The sequence below is a fragment of the Megachile rotundata genome, chromosome 2 (assembly GCF_050947335.1).
Source record: "Megachile rotundata isolate GNS110a chromosome 2, iyMegRotu1, whole genome shotgun sequence".
Lineage (NCBI taxonomy): Eukaryota > Metazoa > Arthropoda > Insecta > Hymenoptera > Megachilidae > Megachile > Megachile rotundata.
In genome coordinates, this window is record NC_134984.1 from 14609918 (window position 1) to 14631220 (window position 21303).

Sequence of the window (21303 nt, forward strand, 5' to 3'; positions counted from 1 at the left end):
GTACCGAGCCCGGTAAATATATCGTAATAATGAAGAATGGCGAGCAACGAATCAAGCGTCGCGACGCGTCGTTAACGAAACTCGTTAACGCCTAGGCATCGAATATTGACGTCGGGTATTAAGCGCATGAGAAATAATTAGAAATTAAACACTTTCGCCTTGGCTGGCAACTGGCAAGGTTAATTGGCCTGTTTCCTTGTCATGAGCGGCGTGAGCAATTAATTACTTTCACACGTTTCCCGTTACTGGTTTGTTAATTACATGCTTAACTGCATTACGCGAATACGTAACTAGGTTTGCAATTGGTCGAAGTGCAAACGTTATACCGGGTACACACAACCCGCTCTAACGAAGGAAATTCTGCAAAGTATTTTGCAATTAATGCTTCCATTAGGAATTAATATGGCTACGAAGTTGCCGGGCAAAGAACAAAACCGAACTCGCCCATAGAATTTTAATATAAACGGCATTCGATTCGACGTTTCGCGACGAAACAAGAAGAAAGAAACGATACATATTATACTATGATTTACCTTACCGAGAAATATATTAAATCTGTAATTATAAATATTTTGCCCCACTTAAAGTTTCTTCGCCAAATCAATTTACGTATCGTGTTTACAGTTCGCGGAACGTTTGTATATAGCTACAAAGTTCGTCGACGAGTGAAATTTAATATCGAGTACAGTAGATTCCCGTTATATTGCCACTTTTGTGTTATGAACAACTCTACTTGTACTAATTTGTATAACAATGTAGAACAACGAGATATACAGAGAATTTACCACGCTTTATATAGACGTCTTACACCACATTATTGCTATATCGATTATCAATGTAGATTCTATCATGTTGCATATTGTCTCGGGTTATATAACCATTTGTCAAATTATCACACGTACAATCGCGGTGCATTATATCGCTATGAGTTGTATTTTCGGCGTGCTAAGTAGTTATATGTTATATCGCCACGCATGGTTTTTGCCGTAGCTTCTTCGCGTATTATGCTTCCGCGCTTATCACGTGGTTCATCGTAACGTGTTGCGTTCACTACACGTTATATCGTCATATATTGTATTCTCCACGCGGTATACTTATCGCTCATTATATTGTCATGCATTGTATTTTCCTCGTATTATATTACCTTGCGTTATATTACCACGCGTTGTATTTATCGCGCGTTATATCGCCACGAGTTATATTGCCGTGCGTTATATTACCACGCGTTACATCGCCACGGGTTATATTGCCACGCGTTATATTACCACGCATTGCATTTACCACGCGTTATATTGCCACGCGTTATATTACCACGCATTGCATTTACCACGCGTTACATCGTCACGCGTTATATTACCACGCATTGCATTTACCACGCGTTACATCGCCACGGGTTATATCGCCACGCGTTATATTACCACGCACTGCATTTACCACGCGTTACATCGCCACGGGTTATATCGCCACGCGTTACATTACCACGCATTGCATTTACCACGCGTTATATCGCCACGGGTTATATCGCCACGCGTTATATTACCACGCATTGCATTTGCCACGCGTTACATCGTCACGGATTATATCGCCACGCGTTATATTACCACGCATTGCATTTACCACGCGTTACATCGCCACGCGTTATATTTATCACGCGTTATATCGCCACGGGTTATCTTGCCACTCCTTATATCGCCATGCACTGTATTTACCATGTATTATATTTCGACGCGTTATATTTACCACATATTAAATTTCAACGCCTTATATTGCCACTCGTTATATCACCATGCGTTGTATTCTCTACGTGTTATACCGTCCTTCATTATATTCGCTATGCGTTATACTTGCTGCGCATTGTATTTGCCACGTACTATATAACCTCGCGTTATATTGCCACGCGTTATACTTCCACGCATTTTATTCGCCATAGGTTATGTCGCCACGTGTTGTGCTCTTCACTCGTTGTATAATACAGCACAATGTACCCACACAATATATCGCCACACATTGTTTTTACCACGTGTAAAATTACTATACGTTATATCGCCATTCGTTACGTTCGTTACGTGCTACATTGCGCGTTGTATTCGCCATGCATTATATAGCGAAGCGACATAAAACCACGCGTTATATTGCTATTTTCAAGTCACTCGTTATATAGCAACATACAGTAAAGTGACACGTTATATAATTGTATATTATATCGGCATACGTTACAAAATTGAAATGTCCCGGAAAATTTTTATCGAAAAAACGTGGAAAACGAGGAAATTGCTGGTGGTCTCTTGTATTTTTTTGCCGTCGATATAACGTAGTTTAGTTATTGTTTGTTTTACGTTGTGTGTTTAAGCGTTAAATAAAATACCATTGACACGTGTCAAAGTCTATTGCGAATCCACACAGAAACAGTAAAATTTGCCGCACTTGTTATGTCTCCTTTGTAGAAATGTAAAAACTGTTTCGTAGCATTTCACAGGCGATTTCTTTGTTCTTTTAATAAAATAAAAACGTGTGTAACTTGCAATATTTTCCTTTGAAAATAATAAATTACATACTGCGATGTTTCTCAACTTCTAGTTGTGAGGACGAAGCTGTGACGAAGTTGTGAGCTTAATAATCTATCAAGCTTACGAGAAAATTATGAATCTTATTTGAAAATATAAGGATAAAGGAAACTAGGACATTAGGGAGTTTAGGAATTTTGTAATTTAGGAATCTGAGAATATTTGAACTTAGAAATGTAGGTATGTGGAGGTGTATGCATATAAGTGTGTAGGTATCTATGCATGTGGGTATCTGGAGGTGTAGATATATAGAGATGTAGGTATCTAGGTATATAGGATGTAGATATCTAGGTATATAGGCATCTGGGTATCTAGGCATACAGGTATTTGGGGGTGTAGGTATCTGGGGACGTAGGTATCTAGGAATATAGATATCTGGGTGTGTAGGTATCTAGGCATACAGATATTTGGGGGTGTAGGTATGTGGGGACGTAGGTATCTAGCAATATAGGTATCTGGATGTGTAGGTACCTAGGTATACAGGTATCTGGGGGTGTAGGTATGTGGGGACGTGGGTATCTAGGGATATAGGTATCTGGGGGTGTAGGTATGTGGGGACGTAGGTATCTAGGAATATACATAGGTATCTGGGTGTGTAGGTATCTAGGAATATAGGTATCTGGGGGTGTAGGTATGTGGGGACGTAGGTATCTAGAAATATAGGTATCTGGGTGTGTAGGTATCTGGGGGTGTAGGTATGTGGGGACGTAGGTATCTAGGAATATAGGTATCTGAGTGTGTAGGTATCTAGGCATACAGATATCTGGGGGTGTAGGTATGTGGGGACGTAGGTATCTAGGAATATAGGTATCTGGGTGTGTAGGTACCTAAGGATATAGATATCTGGGGGTGCAGGTATCTAAGAATATAGGTACCTAAAAAAGAGTTCGAAAGAGTTCCTTTACCAAATTTTTAATTCTCCAAATCCCCAAATAGCCACACTCATAATTCCAATGTCCAATCTCCCACCAATCCCAAAATTAAAAAATTTAATTTCCATATTTTCCAATTCCACAACTTTGAAATTTCCAATCCCACGATAGACTCATAAGAATTGACGAGCACTCACAATACACACGGTCCCGCGTTTACAACCGAAATTATTATTCCGCAAAACCTGAAACTTTCGATCGATACGCCATTAGCGTTATTTCACGATACTTTGCATGTCACCGAATCACATCGAGGTATCGATGATCCGAGCCCGTCCATCAAATACTTAACAACTACACGCGAATGAAAATACTCCGCGTTGAAAGGCTTCATCGACACTCGGCTCGCGCGCAGAAACTTCGCTATTTGTTTAATTAATGATAAACGCAATGTCCAGTTGACTTTGCGAGCCAGTAGATCGAAAGGGGGTTTACATAGGATCGTCGAGTGGTCCATTGTCGTCGACAATGACAACGAGCTCTCAATTTCCGTCCGTAGGTAATACGGTAGAGAATCCGCACAAGGTATATACGGCTTAAAGCGAACTCCTTGCCGATAGTTAATTATTGCCGAGCAGAACTGATTTGCAAGTACGTCGTTTATAATCCACTTAAGTCCTAATCGAATCCTGACCGGTATCACAAATACGGACGATCGTACACCACGATTCACCGCGAAACTAATCTCCAATCGAGTGCTGTCATTTTCCTTATTTTATGTGATTGCTTAGTCGACTGTAGTCACCAATTAGCATAATTTTTTCTGGAATTTTTGCAAAACTGATATGTTTCGGTCCTTGATTATCTTGTGTTATTTTGGCCGGGAGAGACAAGGAGATATTTGATTTTTAAAAATGTGCAAAAGCTTAGTAATTCTATGGTTTTGAAGCCGAAAAGATTTTTACTTTCCTGCGGAGATACTCTTTAGACTCAAGAGACGTATATCAGAGTCGTTTATCAGACGTGTCAACCAAAAATACAAAGCTGACTTAAACGTATTTTATATTCAGCGAACTTTCACACAAATTGGACATAAACTTCAAGTTGAAAAATATTAAAAATTCAAGTAAAGTTTGTCACGTAGCTTTAACCTCTTACGCACGACGCACTATAGTGGCTTTCAATACCATCTCCCTGTACAACAATCCACTATTGTGGCTTTCGAATGTCGTAGATCACATATCGCCATAGCGCCTCCCTCGCTCACCGTTTCAATCGAATGATCGTTTTCACATGCTTTAATTCGCACTTTCTGCCTTCACCACGTTTCACAAGAGTATTAACAAATCCCACAAAAGTACATTACATGTAAATAAAAGGTACCGCCAGGTTTAGGCACCATGTCTGCACTAATACACGATTTTGGGAACATTTAGAAATGTTTTGTGAATTTTCTAAAAAAGCAAATTATCAAAGTTAAAGCATATCTTTGGTAAAATTGTAATTTAATCATCAAAAACTTCGTTACAATATACTCGCTTTGAGAACAGCATTGTCACACATTGTAGCGCTGTTTACGCGTAATTCGCGTTGGACTATGCCGTACAGAGAAGCAGCGTCGCGTAAAGTTCAGCCGTAAGAGGTTAAAACAAAGAAAATTAAAATGTATTTTATATTCAGCGATCCTTCGCACAAATTATTAGACCTGAATTACAAGTTGGAGAATATTAAAAATTCGGGTAAGGTTTCTCACATGTGAGCGTGAGTCACGAGTTGGACTCGTCTTAACATGACAAGGGTTAATTTGATATTTTACGCGATCAAATCGAATATAGTTGAGAAACGTGCTTTTTCCGCGAGTACGTAAACCGCGAAGACTTCAATGCTATAACTGTGATTGCGATGCATTAGTCGCATTGTCTTCGTCTCTCCTGACTGAAACATAAGATAAACGAAGACAAAGTGTATCAATTTTCCGTCGAATGTCTCAACAATCAAACTCAAATTGGTGCTTAATTTTGACCCTTAAATGTCAACTCTGATTACCGAATGCTCCAAATACTATTTTTGGGGCCTTTAGCATCTGTGGCAGAAAATCAACGATTCTTGCTTATCTCATAATGTATTAATCAGAAAAGCAAGAATAGTAGATATTCAATTTTCAAAAATATGAAAAACCCGATTTCTCATTTGCCAGATTCCCAAGAAGCAATATTCCGTTATGATTTCTTTTCCAAAATATTCTTTGTACAATTCTTCCCTGCCATAAAAAGCGCTTTTTTAAAAAAACGGGTCGTAAAAGTTTCTTCTATAAAAACTTGCATGTTACCTCTCCTGAGGTTTTCAGGGAAATTTTGAAAATCGAGCTCTTCACCAAAGAATTATAAAATAAATATTTTGGAAAAGAAATCACGATGAAATACAGCTTCTTGACCTCAAAATATTGGCAGTCGCATTTTTGCATATTTTTTGAAAAGTAAATACCATCTTTTCTCTGCTGACCAAAATGATATATTTTTTAAATATTGGTGGAGCTTATTAAATTTTTGCTGGAACTAAAAATTGTATACAGAGTCAGAGGGAAATTGGCTGCGTAATTGTAGGATTGTTTGCCGAAGTGTAATTGTAGGAAGGTTGATTAGTAGTTTGGTATTTGATTGGAGGATGATGGCTCTTCGAAATGTGGCAGATGCGGATTATCAATCGTGAACGTTCCATGAGCTGATAATCTAATTTTGCGGATTTTGAAATAAAAATATTTGGCGTTTCAGGTTATCAGAAATTTGGGAATTGGAAAATCTGGGAAATAGAAAAAGTATGGGAAACCTGAAAATTTTGTAAACTTAAGGTAATTTGGGAAGCTTGGAAAATTGAATAAGTATGTGAAATTTTAGAAACTTAAAAAATTTAGGAAAGCCAGAAAATTTAGGTAATTTGATAAGCTTGCAAAATTTAAGAAAGTGGAATAATTTTAGAAACTTGAAAAATTTTTTAAATTTTAAATCTTGAAAAATCTGAATAACTTAAAAAATCTTGTAAACGTGTAAATTATGGGTGATGCAAAATCTTATAAGTTTCAGAATCTGAAAATTCTAATGAATCAAAAGTTCCAAAAATTAATCCCCAAAATAGTAAACAAGTCTTCAGCACATTTTACCAAACAAAACTTGTCGATAAGACATTCGAACGATTTTAAACCTGCATCCACGATAAATTGAAGAGTAATTAATGTAACGGTACTTCGAAGAAGTTGGCGCAATTTTCATAAAATAGAGAGGATGTAATCTAGAAAGACAACGTGTCGAAGGGAGAAGTTGAGAAGAACGAAAAATAGTTCAGTGGCCAATTACTCGAGGAATTTTTACGGACGATTTAGCGACTCTTACCTACGTTCTACACTGGGTTCCCATAATGCTCTCCCTTCGAGAATCAACGAAGAAAGCAGAAAATAAAAGAGTAAGAGAGAGAGACGAGAAAAATTAGCTCCGGTTCACGTGAAAATCTCGTGTCCTGATATTTGCATGTGATCTCTCACACAGGATTTACGGAAGAAAGAATGGGTTTCGCGGAAACTGCAGAAAATCTTAAGAATACTTTGCAGATCGTTCCTTTTCTTTCCCGAGTAGCTGCTTCTTATTATTATCTCCTCGAGATTGGAAAACAAGTAATGCACGTGTACTTACATCGCACAAAGTCGTATTATCCGCGTGCAATTTAAAAATGTTGTTCGAATGACCTCTTAAATCCAACTCTAAAACGACGCGCTGGATTACTACGCGTTAGATATCCACACGCTGGATTACTACGCGTGGATTACGACGCATTAGATTCCTATGCTTAGAATTACCACGCGTTGCATTATTACGCGTTGAATTACTACGCGTTGAATATGCACGCGCTAGATTACTACGCGTTGGATATCCACACGCTGTATTACTACGCGTTGGATTACTACGCGTTGGTTAACTACGCGTTAGATTGCCACGCATTAGATTCCTACGCTTAGAATTACCACGCGTTGGACTTATACGCGTTGAATATCCACGCGCTGGATTACTACGCGTTAGATATCCACACGCTGGATTACTACGCGTGGATTACGACGCATAAGATTCCTATGCTTAGAATTACCACGCGTTGCATTATTACGCGTTGAATTACTACGCGTTGAATATGCACACGCTAGATTACTACGCGTTGGATATCCACACGCTGTATTACTACGCGTTGGATTACTACGCGTTGGTTAACTACGCGTTAGATTGCCACGCATTAGATTCCTACGCTTAGAATTACCACGCGTTGGACTTATACGCGTTGAATATCCACGCGCTGGATTACTACGCGTTAGATATCCACACGCTGGATTACTACGCGTGGATTACGACGCATAAGATTCCTATGCTTAGAATTACCACGCGTTGCATTATTACGCGTTGAATTACTACGCGTTGAATATGCACACGCTAGATTACTACGCGTTGGATATCCACACGCTGTATTACTACGCGTTGGATTTTTCGCGGAGGAATAAATTTTTGGAAAGTTTGAGCGGAACTCGTGTAAAACGTAATTATTTTTGCGTTGATCTAATAACGTACAAGGATCGATTTGTTTACAATATTTATCCCTTTTTTCCAGCCACGTGAACGATCGCTGAATTTGTCATGGCTCTAATAAAAAATGTTCGGAACAGCCTGCAGATTCATTTAAATAACAAATAGCAACATCCATACACGGGAAAATAAATACGGATAAAAAAAATGCATTCTGATTTGCGAAAGTTATATCGACATAGATGTAATTTAACTTTTATGCGACAGAATTTTTGTTGGAGGTTCGTGAAAGCTTGAAATTTACACGGGAGCCTTGTGCATAAGGAATAATATTGCTGGAAAAATATCTGAAACACTTTGAAACGGGCAGGTGATTGATGCGAAACATGAATCGAAATTTATTAAAGAAACATTCCGATTCGAATACGGTAGGATTTCTTTTTTAAGTGATAAAACGCAAAATATTCCGTCCACGAGTTCCAATTACGCGAATTTCTCTCTTTGAGCGTTACAAACAAGAAATACAAAATTTCGAAATGAGTTCAACGCGCGTATTTATCGATAAAAAATCAATGGAACACGGAGGGAGGAAGAAAGAGATACGAAGCACGGTAAAAAGGAAACTACGAGTGATTCCGTACTGAACCGAGCATTTAAAATTTGCATGTAAATTCTTATTGTGATATTTACGGGAAAGAGACACTACGGAAGAAGATCGAGGAAGAAGGAAACAGACATTCTATTTCTTCCGGTGCACGCGCCACTGGAAAATACGATAAGATACTGGGAGGGAATCGTGCACCAACCTACAGAAACTTTGCAAGAATTTTTCACTTAGACGTAACGTGTTTGTTAGAAAACTGACGTGATTTCATCGCGTATTATTTATCGTGACATACGTTTAACGAAATCGGCAAATTTAATATTATTTAGTATTACTTACAGTAGGGTATGCCTTTGTATATAAGCGATAAGAAGATATTTCAAATATTCTGTATCTAGTAGAAACTTTGAGGTGCTTTCAATACAAATGACAGGTGCTGAATGTAGATGTAGATTTGTACAGGGTGACTCACAAATAGTGCTCCCTGAAATGGGAGGTAGCTGACGTGATTCTGAATAAGATTTCCCTTTGCAGAAATGTGGTATGAAGCTTCGTTTTTGAATTATTAAGGAAAAACACGGACCAATCATAACGCTAGGCTTACTACGCGTTGGATTATTACGCGTTGGATTACTACGCATTGGTTAACTACGCGTTAGATTGCCACGCATTAGATTCCTACGCTTAGAATTACTACGCGTTGGACTTATACGCGTTGAATATCCACGCGCTGGATTACTACGCGTTAGATATCCACACGCTGGATTACTACGCGTAGATTACGACGCATTAGATTCCTATGCTTAGAATTACCACGCGTTGCATTATTACGCGTTGAATTACTACGCGTTGAATATGCACGCGCTGGATTACTACGCGTTGGATATCCACACGCTGTATTACTACGCGTTGGATTACTACGCATTGGTTAACTACGCGTTAGATTGCCACGCATTAAATTCCTACGCTTAGAATTACCACGCGTTGGACTTATACGCGTTGAATATCCACGCGCTGGATTACTACGCGTTAGATATCCACACGCTGGATTACTACGCGTAGATTACGACGCATTAGATTCCTATGCTTAGAATTACCATGCGTTGCATTATTACGCGTGGAATTACTACGCGTTGAATATGCACGCGCTGGATTACTACGCGTTGGATATCCACACGCTGTATTACTACGCGTTGGATTACTACGCATTGGTTAACTACGCGTTAGATTGCCACGCATTAAATTCCTACGCTTAGAATTACCACGCGTTGGACTTATACGCGTTGAATATCCACGCGCTGGATTACTACGCGTTAGATATCCACACGCTGGATTACTACGCGTAGATTACGACGCATTAGATTCCTATGCTTAGAATTACCATGCGTTGCATTATTACGCGTGGAATTACTACGCGTTGAATATGCACGCGCTGGATTACTACGCGTTGGATATCGACACGCTGTATTACTACGTGTTGGATTACTACGCGGAGGATTACCACGCGTTGCATTACTACGCGTCGGATTACCAAGCGTTGGATAACTACGCGTTATCCGAAACTGCCGCTCTCGCATCTGCGCATGCGTAATCTCGCGGTCTGATTGATCCGTGTTTTTCCTTAATAATTCAAAAACAAAGCTTCATACCACATTTTTGCAAAGGGAAATCTTATTCAGAATCACGTCAGCTACATTTCAGGGACGTACACTAATTTTGAGACACCCTGTAGATCGAAATTTATATTATGAAATGCATCTGCAACAGAAGAATTTATTAAAAACGAAAAACTGCTATGTGACCTCTATATCTTCCATCAATCAAGAAAGAAATTACGCTTAATGATATTTCTACCTAAAGCATTCAACGCTTTGAATCAATTTCTTACAGCAGTTTCACAATTAATTCGCATTTATGAATAAAAATTGTACACCATGTATATTTGCCTTTATCTACAGTGATATCGTGATATTCCCATTTGTGCAGATATTACAAAGATAAAACGAAAATGTCGCGGTATTTTGTATTTCAGAAATCCCAGAGAGCTATCCAACGTTGAAAAAATAATGGAAAATTAAATGAAATGAAAAATGAAGAAGTTTTCTTTTAAAATGGATACTTGAAGATTTTCATACGAATTCATTGGGTGGAATTTAAGAAAAGCGGAAGACTAGAGTAACCAGAGGTAATGGAATAGAATCCTGGCCTCGTTCTGCCTCGACTATCACTTGCTTACACTCATTTTGCAAATGTACACATAAACTTGAGCAACGAAATACTGCTTTCCGAGTCAGTGAAATAAAAATAAAAGATTTGCTAGCCAATTACTGCTGTTATCACTTTAATGCTTACCGTTTCAGGGAGCACGTAAAAGGAAATTAAAAATTGAAACGAAAATTTAATATGAATAATGTGGAATAAATTTTATAATTGCAGGTGAAAAATTTATATACTTTTGTACATTGAATAATTGTGACAATTAGAAAAAAAATATGGATATAAAATACTCGAATGTTTGTGTCTTGTATGTTCTGTTCTGGAGAATTTATTTCTTTTCCTAATACTTATTATATAATTTATATTTTATATTATTGTCGACACTTTGATAAATAATACGCAATTAAAAACTGTATTAATTACTGTAACTATACAGTAGTACAATATGAATTACGTACAATATAAATTAAAAACAGTAAATAAATTTATAGATGCATTAAAAAGCTGTCATATTCATTCCTTCCCTAATTTAAATTATCGACAATTGATAATTGAATCAGCGCCATCTAGCGTATGGCGTTTTAAAGCTGCTCCTGGTAGCAGGATCGCAGGAAAGCGAAGAGGTATTCGCTAAACTAAGAGGTCTCCCGCGCACCTACGCGCATGCGCAGTAGAAGGTCCGCCCACGCGCCTGGCAGCCATAATGCGGAAGGCGGCGCATGCGCAGCACGATTAATGGCGTCTCCACCTACAAACCAACATTAATTATAAATAATACTGCACCATTAATTACCTGCGAATAATTTCTGCACTTTTATAATCAAAGAATGAAACTCGATCCTATAGCAATCTTCCTGTACAAAGTTTATTAAGATTTCATTTTAGAAAAAGTTGTTACACATATTTAAATCGTATGGTGTTGACAGTACATCGTAACAGTGTCGCTTATAGAAAATTATTAATAACTACTTTCAACTCAGATCTTAATAAATGTTGTACGAGAAAGTAGATGAAGAGTCACTGGTGATTTTTCAATCATAAAAGTGCATAAGTTCCTCTAAGAAAACGAGTAATTAATAATTCTTCGACAATGATAGTATTTATTCCGTAAGACGCCATGTTGGAGTCGCGGCTCCAGTCTGGCTGTAGCGCATGCGCGCTGATGCGCGGAAAACCTCTTATTCTAGCGAATACCTCCTCGCTTTCCTGCGACCCTGCTACCAGGAGTAGCCGCAAAACGCTGTCCGTTAGATGGCGCTGATCGAATTTTAATTTTACCGGGAAGTTCAAGAGAAAGCCGTTTATCTCCTGCACTTGCAGCACAAAAATAATTAATGTAAATAGAGTCAGAAGCAGAGTTATAATTTAATAGACCCCATGTTTTAGCAATAATGGAACACACTGCTGAAGAGTCTATGCCCCATATTTTAAAAATTAACAACTTTAAGAAGTTTTCAACGTTAAGAAACACAGTTAGAAATTTATAATTTGAAGTTTAAAATTTTGGGAATTCGTAAACTACTTTTGCTAGTTTAAATTTAAAAGGCCGCAAGTTTGCAAACTCGCACTTTTCATGGCGCTCGGATGTTTTAGCGTTTGTTTCTCTAACATTTGCCTTAAATTTCCCGTTGAATGGAACGCATTATGCCGACAAGACAAAAGATAATAGGCGAGGAGGTGTTAAAACAAGAAAACAACGATTAGAATGCACTTACTCATCGCATGATGGCCGAAAGCATTAAGGAAACCAGTGTCGGAACCGTTTTACGTCAAGTTCCTTTCTGTATTACACGATTTACCAGAGAATCCAGCCCAGGTCAAGGATGGAGCGTATTCACAACGAGCGCTGGACTTGTAGACCTTTAGATCGATCGAGGGATTTCATTTGTGTCCCCACATTTTCGACTAACCGAAACGTGCCTTTTGTGCTCGTGGAAACGTGTACCCATGAACATGTACGTACTCAAGAAAGCACTTTTCATCGATTTTTAAGTCCGATGTTTAAAGATACATGAGCTGTGGCATTATCTTGATGAAAAACAGGCGAGTTTCCCTTTTGTTGGTCAGTTTCAGTCGCATTTAAGTGATTTTTATTATCCCATTACTTTACCGCTCGACCATTTTACCTTTTCACCATCCTATCATTGTGCTATTTAATTACTTTATTGTTCTACCGTTCTACGACATCGTTACTTCGTCACTTACTGTACTATTCTACCATATTATTACTCCGTTGCTTCATTTTATTTTACCACTTTACTGTTCTACCATTTTATCATTTAACTGTGTTATCGTTCAATTTAGTTTTAATTAATTAATTTACTATTTAATTTAGTTTTAGTATTACACTGTTGTAACGTTACATTCTTGTAATCTTCTACTGGTTTGCTGTACTAGTCTTCTAAAGGATTATTCTACTATCCTATTAGTCTGGTGATGTGCCATTCTACCATTCTGCCATTCTAACGTTGTGCTATTCTACGGCTTTGAGATTCTAACGCTCTGCCGCTCTACCGTTCTGCTATTCTACCGTTTCGCCATTCTGTCATTAGCTTATTGGCCTAGTACTACCTTTCTACTATTGCACTTCTTACCGTTCTACCATTCTGTTATTTCTGCTTTTACTCTTTTTTGCTAGGCTACTATTGTAGTGAAACACACTGTTCTATTACTGTACTGCTCTACTATTCTACTGTTCACTATTTTACTATTCCACTATTCCACTACTTCACTATTCTACTATTTCACTATTCCACTATTCCACTGGTCTACTAGTCCACTGATCCACTATTCCACTGATCCACTAGTCCACTGGTCCACTATTCCACTGGTCCACTAGTCCACTGGTCCACTAGTCCACTGGTCCACTAGTCCACTGGTCCACTAGTCCACTGGTCTACTAGTCCACTGATCTACAAAATCACTGGTCTACTAGATCACTGGTCTACTAGTCCACTGGTCCACTAGTCCACTGGTCCACTAGTCCACTGGTCTACTAGTCCACTGGTCTACTAGTGCACTGGTCTACTAATCCACTGATTTACTAGTACACTGGTCCACTAGTCCACTGGTCCACTAGTCCACTGGTCCACTAGTGCACTGGTCCACTAGTGCACTGGTCTACTAGTCCACTGGTCCACTAGTGCACTGGTCTACTATTCCACTGATCTACTAGTCCACTGGTCTACTAGTCCACTGATTTACTAGTACACTGGTCCACTAGTCCACTGGTCCACTAGTCCACTGGTCTACTATTCCACTGGTCTACTAGTCCACTGGTCCACTAGTGCACTGGTCTACTAGTCCACTGGTCCAATAGTCCACTGGTCTACTATTCCACTGGTCTACTATTCCACTGGTCTACTATTCCACTGGTCTACTAGATCACTGGTCTACTAGTCCACTGGTCTACTAGTCCACTGATTTACTAGTCCACTGGTCCACTAGTCCACTGATCTACTAGTCCACTGGTCTACTAGTCTACTGGTCTACTAGTCCACTGGTCTACTAATCCACTGGTCTACTAGTCTATTAGTCTACTAGTCTATTACTCTACTAGTCTACTAGTGTACGAGTCTACTAGTGTACTAGTGTACGAGTCTACTAGTCTACTAGTGTACTAGTGTACTAGTCTACGAGTCTACTAGTCTATTAGTCTACTAGTCTACTAGTCTACTAGTCTACTAGTCTACTAACCTACTAGTCTACTAGTCTACTAGCCTACTATTCTACTCTTCTATTCTTCCCCTACTAGTCTACTAGTCTACTATTCTACTCTTCTATTCTTCCCCTACAGTACTGTGCTACAACTCTACTATATCACTCTTCGACTATTCCACTATTTCAATATCGTACTATTCTACTATACTACTATTCTACTATTCTGCTGTTGTATTATTGTACTGTTTTACAATTCTTCTATTCTTCTGTTCTACTATTCTACTACTCTACTATTCTACCATATTATGTTGGAGGACCAATGATCATAGCAGTCGAAGCTCTTATAAAATCAATCAATCAATCAATCAACTATGTTGAATTACATGGTTAACAAAAACTAATCAAGTAATTTATGAATGATTTACAAATTCATTCATAGAATAAACAATTCTGTATCCAACAAGAAACAGATATATTTCCTCATATTTAATTCAGCTCACTTTTTATTTAAATAAGTTGTTTGGTCTTGTTAATTAGTTTTTGATATTCCTCTTGCAGTGAGTTAAATAAAAAGAAACATTATAAATTCAGTCAATTTACTTCATTTTAAATTGTTTATTAAACCCATTTCCAATGTACTATTATTCTAAGATTCTCCTGTTTTATTATTGTTCTGTTGTACTCTGTTGTTCTATTCTACCATTTTATGAACTTACTGTTTCACACTTTTACCACCGTTCTATTTCATAAATTTCATATACCACCATTCTGTTAGCTCGCCCTTTTGTTCCATACCAAAATAGCCGAATTTTTAATTGTTTGATTGACGTTCATTAACGTTATTAATTTCTCTTCATTAATTATTAATTTCTCTTCATTTATTTGCTTTATTCTCGCGTTATTTATCGCGCATGCTGTGAATCAATGTTCCAATACACTGTCTTCGTTTAATATTTCTACATCATTTTGTTTATTATGTTAAATGTATCTCATTTCCACTACGCAATTATTAACGATACTTTTCACGAAACGTATATTTTGCAGAACACTGCAACTAGTAACGAAATAATTTGCATTGTTACATAATATAATTGTTAAAAATTATTTCACTTTTTGGACGAAGCCAGTTATGAGAACTGTCAAGAGTGAAGCAATTGGACGAGAAGTGCATTGTATTTTTAACATTTCTACGATATTTATTACATCTTCGTTATTTATTTACCAAGCTGCAATAAATATAAAATATTTATCTTTGATAACAGCCTGGAAGAATTATTTTTGTCTATTCTTCGGTAACTTCGTTTAAAAGCAGTTCAAAGTACGGAAATGTCGTTGAATAAAAGAGAAGAAATGAACGGGGAGCTGACGATGAAAATAAGTACAAATATAATAAAATATTCGAAAAATGCTAAATTTTGAAATAACTCACTACTCAAGATGAATGTACAGTAAAAACCTCCGCGTATAAAGCATCTCTGCCGTAAAGGTAAAACGAAATAAAGAAAATTAAGAGAGATTAAATTAAGAGAAAAATAATTTCTCCAACATTATGAAGATAAAGATTTATAGGTGTGGGAGGGCAAGAAATCAGTTAATAACTTGATTATCGTAAATGGTTACCGATTGCCACGCATTGGATTCCTACGCATAAAATTACCACGCGTTGGACTTATACGCGTTGAATATCCACGCGCTGGATTACTACGCGCTAGATATCCACTCGCTGGATTACTACGCGTGGATTACGACGCATAAGATTCCTATGCTTAGAATTACCACGCGTTGCATTATTACGCGTTGAATTACTACGCGTTGAATATGCACGCGCTAGATTACTACGCGTTGGATATCCACACGCTGTATTACTACGCGTTGGATTACTACGCGTTGGTTAACTACGCGTTAGATTGCCACGCATTAGATTCCTACGCTTAGAATTACCACGCGTTGGACTTATACGCATTGAATATCCACGCGCTGGATTACTACGCGCTGGATATCCACTCGCTGGATTACTACGCGTAGATTACGGCGCATTAGATTCCTATGCTTAGAATTACCACGCGTTGCATTATTACGCGTTGAATTACTACGCGTTGAATATGCACGCGCTAGATTACTACGCGTTGGATATCCACACGCTGTGTTATTACGCGTTGGATTACTACGCGTTGGTTAACTACGCGTTAGATTGCCACGCATTAGATTCCTACGCTTAGAATTACCACGCGTTGGACTTATACGCGTTGAATATCCACGCGCTGGATTACTACGCGCTAGATATCCACTCGCTGGATTACTACGCGTAGATTACGACGCATTAGATTCCTATGCTTAGAATTACCACGCATTGCATTATTACGCGTTAAATTACTACGCATTGAATATGCACGCGCTAGATTACTACGTGTTGGATATCCACACGCTGTATTACTGCGCGTTGGATTACTACGCGTTGGTTGACTACGCGTTAGATTGCCACGCATTATATTCCTACGCTTAGAATTACCACGCGTTGGATTTATACGCGTTGAATATCCACGCGCTGGATTACTACGCGTTAGAAATAACTCACTACGCAAGATGACTATACAGTAAAAACTTCCGCGTATAAAGCATCTCTGCCATAAAGGTAAAACGAAATAAAGAAAATTAAGAGAGATTAAATTAAGAGAAAAATAATTTCTCCAACGTTATGAAGATACAGATTTATGGGCGTAGGAGGGTAAGAAATCAATTAATAACTTGATTATCGTAAGTGGTTATCGTGGATTTAATTCAAAACTCATTAATTGGGATCAGCCTGCTTCATTCGCGTGTACAGAAGTGCGAGCACGTGGAAACGTTATTATAACATGATATAACATACCGATATCTGACCATCGTGGCTACCACCTTGGCTTTGCCATGCCCAATTAATAACAGCCGAACTCGCCGGCCCGTTATTAATATCCTTCGGCATTCTAATTGCAGTCGAAGCTATCAATTACCAGATTAATACTAATTACATATCACGGGAAACAAAGCGTGGGCTTTCGCCGTCTAGTATCGCCGAAACGATTGATCATATGGTCGTTACTGATACAATCGATGGAAAAAATGAATAACACGGTTTGATACAAATTATTATTATATACGTAATTATGCATAAATGTAAAGGGTTTAATGAAAGTAGTGGCATGTTACTTATTCAAAAATATCATTACATATTTTATGTAATGCGTTACTGTTAAGGTCTTGCAATGCCGTGACGCACAGGTGACGCATGTTACAGTGCACTCGTGACGCACCTTACAGTGCAGTCGTGACGCAACTTATACGTCATACTTGACGCACTTTATAGTTCACACATGACGCACTTTACAGTGCGGTCGTGACGCACCTTAATGAAAGTACTGATATATTAGGATTCATTCATAAATAAATAAATAAAGAATGTGCAATGGTTAATAGAAATATTTATATGTTAAGAATTGATCAATTGTTGAATAAATATAATAATGTGCAATGATTAATAAAACTACCGTTACGTTATAAGCTGTTAATAAGTAAATAATATACAATGGTTAATAAAAAATAATAATAATTTAGTATTTATTCATAAATAAATAATAAGTGTACATTACTATAATTTGTAGCTATAAATTACTATAATTTACAACTAAAAATTACTGTAACTTGTAACTATAAATTACTATAACTTGTAACTGTAAATTACTATAATTTGTAACTAAAAGTTACTATAACTTGTAATTATAAATTACCATAATTTGTAACTAAAAATTACTATAATTTGTAGCTATAAATTACTATAATTTGTAACTAAAAATTACTATAACTTGTACCTATAAAAATCCCTAATTTATATACCAATTCCAAAATATTAACCTTGCAAAAAATATTAAAAAAGAATGTTTCAACGATACTATTATATTAAACCTCGCTATCGAGTCAGAGATATTTCGGTATTTTAATAATCCATCGGATCTTGACCCTCGTTTTTTAAACGGACCAACGTTCATATAATGCTTGAAATATTGTTTTATCTAGCAATTCACTAGGGAAACCAGCCACGGAGAAACGTCTCGGTTCGACTGAAATACACTCGGCAAGTTCATACATCAAATGCAACCCTCCCTTTTCCTGCTTTGAATATTTATTCGCAACTCCTTCTAACCTATTACAAATAACAACATTATCAACCCGACATGTACATACACGCAAATATTTGCTTTCCGTTTTAGAACCTATGAAGCAATTTAAATTAACCCCTCGTTGCATTCTGATAAAGTGTACTGATATGTGCGTATAATGATGCGCAGTCATTCATAATACATACATTTCAACGATATTAATAATTGCATTTATTATCCTTTCGTTATTGCAAATATGCTACTTGAAATAATATATTCTCGTATTTTGCGAAATATTAATGAGTATCAAATTTCGTGATAAACGAAAATGGGTGGAAATGTTTTGTATGTGTGTGAAAAGCAATATTTATCGAAAATAATAATGGCTTTTTTTTTTCAAAAAATTCAGGTTTATTGATGCAATTTTAATTATTGTTATTTAACAGTTTGCAGTCGAAGATAATTTTCGTTGCCATATGCGATTTTGCTTTAATTGAGATGTAGTTCGTGTGAAATTAGGAGGGGTTTAAGTCATCATTTTGCCAAATTTCAAATTCTTTAATTTTCAAAATTCCAACCTCTCAATTTTCCAAACACTCAAATTTCCAAATTCTCAAATTTCCAAGCTCTCAAATTTCAAAATTCTCAAATTTCCAAACACTCAAATTTCCAAACAGTCAAATTTCTAAATTCTCAAATTTCCAAATTCTCAAATTTCCAAGCTCACAAATTTCCAAGCTCTCAAATTTCCAACCTCACAAATTTCCAACCTTTCAAATTTCCAAATTTTCAAATTTCCAACCTCTCAAATTTCCAAACTCTCAAATTTCCAAGCTCTCAAATTTCCAAGCTTTCAAATTCCCAAGCTCTCAAATTTCCAAACTCTCAAATTTCCAACCTTTCAAATTTCCAACCTCTCAAATTTCCAAATTCTCTAATTTCCAACCTCTCAAATTTCCAAATTTTCAAATTTCCAAATTCTCAAATTTCCAAGCTCTCAAATTTCCAAGCTCTTAAATTTCCAACCTCTCAAATTTCCAAACTCCCCAATTTTCAAATTCCTAAAATTCCCAATCTCCAAATTTCCAAATTCCTAAATTCCTAAATTCCTAAATTCCTAAATTCTCTAAATTTCCCAAATTCTCTAAATTCCCCAAATCCTCTGAATTCCCCAAATCCTCTAAATTCCCTAAATTCCCCAAATTCCCCAAATTCCCCAAATTCTCTAAACTCTCTAAATTTTCTAAATTCTCTAAATCCTGTAAATTCCCCAAATTATCCAAATTGTCTAAATTTCACTAAATTCCACAAATTCTCTAAATTCTCTAAATTCCAAAAAATTCCCCAAATCCCCAAAATCCCACATTTCCAAATACTAAAATTTCTACATTCCAAAAATAACTTCCTACATTCCCAAATTCCTAAATTCTCAAATTCCCCAAATTCCCAAATGCTTGAACTTTCAACTCAGGTACCGAGATTATTTCCCTACATCTCAGTAAAATGAGAAAGTAGGGATTGCAACGAAATATATGTACTTATGTATCTCGCGAGCCACCACTTGGTCATACCTGGAACCACGCGGTGAACATAACACTGCAGAAGTTTATAACATTGATGCTGCAAAAGGAGGGACGTAAAAAAAGGAAAAAGAGTGTTTCATATGGGGCTAGCTAGTGATCTTATAGTCAGTAAGACTATTTATTAGTAGACTCGGTGCCTTAACCCACCTTTTATATTGGTATAATAAATGGGTTAGTTAAGCCAACGGTCTTAGCTACGTACAATATACTGCTTCTCGTTATTATAAATTGTTCCTTTTTTAAGAAACTTATCTTAAAACCTGATACAAACTTCCTAATAATATATAATCGTATTCGAAGTACATTGAAACAATTTTATGAAAAAATGTAGGAAATGTAACTATAAAATTTGTTGTATGGTATATTCATATGCTTCTTTACTTTTTAAGAGGCGACTCTTCAACCCTTAAACCCTTATTTCATAATTAACCTTGAACTCCTCAAAACTGAATTTAAAGGAAGAATAATTCAATGAGAATACAAAATGAAAGAAATATAACTACAAAATGTGTCATATAGTATATTCATATACTTATTAACTTTTTAAGAGGCGACTCTTCAACCCTTAAACCTTTATTTCGTAATTAACCTTGAACTCCTCAAAACTGAATTTAACGAAAGAACAATTTAATGAGAATACAAAATGAAAGAAATGTAACTACAAAATTTGTTATATGTTATATTCATATACTTCTTAACCTTTTAAGAGGCGACTCTTCAACCCTTAAACCTTTATTTCATAATTAACCTTGAACTCCTCAAAACTGAATTTAAAGAAAGAACAATTTAATGAGAATACAAAATGAAAGAAATGTAACTACAAAATTTGATGTATGGTATATTTGTATACTTCCTAACCTTTTAAGAGACGACTCTTCAACCCTTAAACCTTTATTTCATAATTAACCTTGAACTCCTCAAAACTGAATTTAAAGAAAGAACAATTTAATGAGAATACAAAATGAAAGAAATGTAACTACAAAAATTATTACATGGTATATTCATACACTTCTTAACCTTTTAGAAACCTCTCAAACCCTTAAACCTTTATTTCATGATTAACCTTGAACTCTTCAAAACTGAATTTAAAGAAAGAACAATTTAATGAGAATAC

General features: G+C 36.7%; 1 long non-coding RNA gene across 13 annotated transcripts in view; it reads left to right on the plus strand.

Annotated features, from left to right (window-relative positions):
* Window positions 1-11107, plus strand: part of LOC105661850 (uncharacterized) — a 94694-nt gene extending 83587 nt beyond the window's left edge. For 6 of the 13 annotated variants that reach the window (XR_013037304.1, XR_013037307.1, XR_013037308.1 and 3 more), the window contains one exon: window positions 10629-11093. This is a non-coding gene — a long non-coding RNA (uncharacterized LOC105661850). Of the gene's footprint in view, window positions 1-10628 lie in introns of all 13 variants that reach the window. The other 7 variants (XR_013037303.1, XR_013037300.1, XR_013037301.1 and 4 more) reach the window with 4 other exon arrangements.
* Window positions 11108-21303: the final 10196 nt, after the last annotated feature.